Genomic DNA, 5,602 nt, shown 5'->3' on the forward strand with positions numbered 1-5,602 from the left:
ACTGACATACACATCTACACGCGATGAGAGCTCTGCAGCCAGGCCAGGGCACCAAATGTGGGCGAACTGAACCTGGGCCATCTAAGCGGCTCTGAAAGGGTCCCTTGAGCCAGGCACAGGCCGGAACATGACGAAGGCGACACAGGGTTCATGTTCCAAGCAAATGTACCCGGCTACTTAGGACGTACAAGGCCACATTCGAATATTTGTCCGGCCAAGGTACACACCCATGATCACTCTTCTCGCACTGTTTTCGCCCAAACCGTGTAGCTGTTGCTGCTGCACTGCCGGAGATCTGAAAAGAAGGGACCTGTGTGTGCTTCAGCTCTCCACTGGCCATGAATTACTTGCCCATCATCCGCTACCCTATGAACATCAGCTGGAGAGCAGTGCCGAAAAATGGTGTCCTATTCGTCGTCCAGTGTCCTCGGGCAGTTGTGTAAAACAGCTATAGGATCCAACCGTATTGTAGACGCCGTGATGTCTTTACAAAGGATCCTCCAACGGTTAGCCAAAATACCAAATGCGTTGTCTAAATTGGCCTTGCTCGACAAAGCGTGTAGTTAAGTGTCCTTCTTTCTGAATTTAGATTTGCTCCTGGAAAGGCCTCACGGGATTTTCACTGTCGGAAGGCCTCGTCTCCAACCATGACATATGGAAGTGTTGCAGAAGTGGCTGGGAGCAGTCTTGGCTCTGATGTAGACAGGCGGCGTGCTGTTAACTTCTCGAATTCGGAGTCATTGAATAAGCCAGTTTCCCCACGAGAACAACATTCTCCAATATCTACTAGTGTGAACTGGCATTTGGCTTCACACACAGCAAGTAAGACTGTGCTCAAAGTGCCCTTGTAGTTATGGAATAGACTTTTAGAGTTAGCAGGAGCCTCTATGTCAGCGTGTTTGCCATCAATTGCTCTAATATAGTTTGGGAAGTTCCAAAGGCTTTCACACTCGGCAGCTATACGTCTCCAGTCGGCAGCTGTTGAGTGTGGGAGGTACAAGGGCTCGGGTATTTGTTGCAAGGCAAAGCAGGTTTGCCTCACTATACGGCCAGCCATGGTGTCGGAGATCCTATATGTCTTTGCTATAATCCTCATCGTGGAGCCATGTGCCCGGTGCGTGCAAGTACAGAAAGCCTAGTGAGAAGCATCAATCGAAAACACTGAACATATATTAAAAACACACTTAAGCCCACATGTCACTGAGTGAATAAACAAGGACAGATTACGTTGTTGATGAGTGTAAGCAAGAAATGCAAGCTCATGCAAGGCGTCAACCCTCAGTTCAGTCTGAAGTAGGCCAGGTGTACATAAAATATACATTCAACAGCATTGTAGACTTTCTCAACAACCTTCTCACGAGTAGCAATAATAGGACTGATCTGTTGGTCGTCTTGCTACTCACTGCTGCCCGCTTCACCTCTACCTCACATCACAGAAGTTGTCTGCTTGTACAAACCAGTGAGCACAAGGACTCAGCGGTCGAGAATGAGGACCCAGCAAGGTTCGGCAGTTATACCTGACGCATAAGATTCAATATCCGTTGTCTCTGAGCAGTACCTGCTTATGCAAAGAGATAAGCTAAGTGCGAGAGGCACTCATACTACAAATGCCTCTGTACATTCAAGACAAGACACATCCTGGCAGACTTGCGGCAATACCTGCAGCCGTTAAAAAAGTAGCTTCGTGATCTATTTGTCTTATGCCAATACAAAAGCAGCTTGCACTGGTGGAAGAATTTTAAAGATTGTGCTCATTTGCTCCAAACCGACGACACCGGTGGTGGTGGTGGTAGTGGTTTATTTAAAAAAAAGATAACTAAATAAATAAATAAAAAGTGAAGCAAAAGAGTGTTGCCGGCCGCGGCAATTGCTATCTAATATCTTAAGCACCCGAGCTGCAGCCGGCGGAAATGAAAGGGAAAGGGAGAGGATAGTGAGGAGAAGTATAGACGGGAGCGACAGCAAGAAAGGATGGGGGAGAGCTTTGTACACTATTTACAAAATACAAAAGTAATCAAGTTCGCGCCGCTCGCGCGCTAATGTCCAAACATTGTCCGAAAATAAGTGCGCGCGAGCGACCACTGCGCACAATCACAAAAGATCACAATCACAAAAGGCTATGTAATGTACATAGCCGCGCGCACATATAGCGTCCTGTCACGGACTAATCGCGCGCGCGACACACTGCACTAGCGGCCGGGGTGGGGCGCCCGGCCGCGTATACCGTCCGAGGTAGCACCAACGGAGCGTTCCTGTCACGCGTGCACTACCTGGCGAAGAGCAAGCGGGAAGTCAAGCCTGCCTGCTCGATGAACACAAGCCGAAGCTTGTGTTCCGCCACTGTTTTCCGCCACTGTGAGTCAACGCTCTTTCTGTATAAGTATTTAAATACCTTACCTGCCCTCCTGTTATCGTCCAATTTCCTTAGGCGCTGTTCATATAGTATTTTACTCTGAGCTTTCCGTGCTTCGAACGATGCCCTTGAAGCCGAAGCGATCCCTGGCCCGTAGATTTTGACGAGGATCGCGACGATAATCTTAGACATCTGATAGATGCCCCTATCTCTCGCTACGTGGTAGCGGTCCGCGGCGAACAATGACAACTCGGCTTCCGAAGAAGCATCCAGGAAACGGTGCTGCAAAAAAAAAAAAGTTGCGTTACAAACGCCGCAAGTTGGTGAATCCTCAATGCACGAGAAAACTTGCTACAATGTAGTTCCGCCTTTACCTCGGGGTTGACAACGAGCACGCCCGACAAGCGCGTCAGCGTGGCTACCAGACGGCGATTCAACTGTCAACGCCGGCGCTCCTCAAAGCTCGCCTGATGTGGATCCTCGTAGTGTCGCGGCAAAACTTTAAATACCAGCACGACACTAGTGACGTGTTCATGCAGCAGCAGAACTAGGTCCTGTAGTGTATGAAGCAAGTGGGTAAGCGGTACGGCACTTCATGAAGCGAAATTTGAGACGATTATGCGCATTTCGCACAGAATGCGTACCTTGATGTGGCTGGAGATTTCTAGCGGGTCACCTCCTTTGTCGAGGTTGTTGCCGCCAACATACAGAACGACAAAATCGGCGCGCCGAAAGCGCGTTTCTTCAATCATTCCAGCTAGGCTAACAGCGTCGTGGCCGCCAAAGCTGGACGTGCATGTCTAACTGCGAAAGCCGCAAGCGAGAACTGCATAGAAATTTCTGCTGGCTGTCGCCGACGAGCGCACCACGCATGTACGACGTAGCTAAACCCACCTCGAAACGCGCGTGCCGAGGTTCACTAACCGAATGCCCGCGTACCACGCACGCGCGGCGCGGCGGGCGCACCTAGCGCAGGGTGCCTAGGATGGATTGATGGGTATGAGCGCCCCGTAATTGCCACCGTGTTCAGTTTTTTCTTGCTTTTTTTTGCTCAACTGTGTTGTAAATTCTCATTAAAATTCGCCATCTTCTTTCACTACTGTTTCCTACGCTTTTAACCTCATGTCACCTCTCTGCTTATCAGCCACCAATCCTCCAATCGCTTTTTGCTAACTTCCACCGCAGATTTATTTACATGACCATTGTTATCTTTAAACCCTAGGCCCTCAGGAAGAGTGATTGTGCCTTCTTCGGCATCCGGATGGATACCATCACATTTGAGTATGAGGTGTTCAGTTGTTTCTACAGATCTACCACACAAAGCACTTGTGTCATCTTCTTCGTTAAATTTTATTTTGTAGCTACTCGTTCTAAGACACCCTGACCTAGCTTCAAGGAGTAGGAGGGCACTGCATCTAGAGTTACAGAAAAATGGTTTCCTAATCTGCCTTTTCCGGTATCGAGATAGTTTTACACAATGCTTATTTTCCGTTGAATTAATCCAATTTTTTATGTTGCGCCCTTTTGGCCTGTTGTTGAATACTCTTTCTTTCTCCGTCCTCGTGTCGGGCATACTTACTGTTTAATTTTCTAGTTCTTTTCCGCCACTGTGAGTCAACGCTCTTTCTGTATAAGTATTTAAATACCTTACCTGCCCTCCTGTTATCGTCCAATTTCCTTAGGCGCTGTTCATATAGTATTTTACTCTGAGCTTTCCGTGCTTCGGACGATGCCCAGCCGATACACCCTTGAACTGCCTCGTTTGTGGTTTTGCCGTCGGCACCTGGTGCTAATCTTCCAACAGCTCTCTGATTTACGTCTAAACTCGACTGAACTTCTGCCCTTATGCACAGAACCGCATTGCTGAAAGTAAGCCCCGCCACCATTATTCCTTTCCAAATACCTCTCAGTACTTCATATTTGTTGTACCCGCATAATGCCCTATGTTTCATTACCCCGGCGTCTATTCGTCCTTTTGCCCTAAGAGCCTGTTCATGCTTTTCCGTGTATATCTGCCCTTCGTTTAGCCATATCCTGAGGTATTTGTGTTCGGCCACTTTGGGTATTTCGTGGCCGTCGATTGTAAGCACCTGATCAGTTGTATCGTTGAAAATCATCACCCCTGACTTAGTTGCACTAAAACTGAATCCTAGAGCGTCTCCTTCGTCTCCACAACAATTAACCAAAGTTTGCAAATCTTTATGGCTATCTGCTAACAGTACAATATCGTCCTTATACATTAAACCCGGGAGTCGCTGCTCAACTACATTTCCGCCTAATCTGCTCGACAGATGATAACCTAGATTACTATGTTGTAGCCTTCTTTCTATATTTATCACATATGCGCGCGTCCTCCCTTCGGGTGGAGCCACCCTTTGAACCACACAGCGCCGTCTAAACCTGTTTTCGCTCTCCCTCCGCCACTGTGTTGCCCGCGTCGAGCCCGAGCTCGCCGCTCTGCTGTCGTGCGGGCGTCACTGCTCCGTGCCTGCATTCGCGCGGCTTTCATCACCGTGCAATGCCTGCCTGGGTGTTGTGTTCCTCAGTTCTCCAACCATGTGAGGATTGGTTGGAGGATGTTCCATTTTCCAAGAGACCAGAAAAAGATGCTTCCGTGTCTGGTCGGGATAAAGCGCGACAAGTGGCAACCGACGAATTCCTCACGTGTCTTTAGTGTAAGTGCCGCACGTTGGCTCAGTGCTGTTTTTTTCAAGATTTACTGTTTTAGTGTTTAGTCAGCTACGTGTCCTACACTTTTTGTGTTGGTCAGATTTAATTTCCGCACTATTCGTCTTGCTCGGCGCAAAAAAAACGCACACTTCAGCGCCGAACCGATCATCGCTTGCCGCTTGCGAGTTTGCATCCGAAATTTCATGACACAGTGGTTTCTGTCGTGAATGCGTACCAAACGTGCTCTCGCCGTTGTGTTCGAAAAAAGTGAACAGAGAAAATTATTTCAATTGAGGGAGGTGTGGTCTCCAATAAATTTCGAAACACTCCTCCCCCCGCAGTGGATCGTGGCATTTTTAAAGCGTTTTGTTCGCCAGGAGATTAAACATGTATAAGACCCAAGCAGCACAAATTGATTGGGCCGACAGTGGCAGAAGAGTAGCGGAAATTGGCATGAATATTGGTCCTACATCCGCATTTGAGCAATCCGAGACTTTTTCCAACAATGGCTGTTCATTAATGCCAAGAATGGGCCTATACTCAGCCAGTCTAGCTACCAGAAATGACACGCCATTCACG

General features: G+C 48.2%; 1 pseudogene; it reads right to left on the reverse strand.

Annotated features, from left to right (window-relative positions):
• Positions 1–2,424: 2,424 nt before the first annotated feature.
• On the reverse strand, positions 2,425–3,105 carry LOC149369766 (uncharacterized; annotated as a pseudogene).
• Positions 3,106–5,602: the final 2,497 nt, after the last annotated feature.

This window comes from Amblyomma mixtum, chromosome 1 (assembly GCF_055824585.1).
Source record: "Amblyomma mixtum isolate Tamu chromosome 1, ASM5582458v1, whole genome shotgun sequence".
NCBI classification, from domain to species: domain Eukaryota; kingdom Metazoa; phylum Arthropoda; class Arachnida; order Ixodida; family Ixodidae; genus Amblyomma; species Amblyomma mixtum.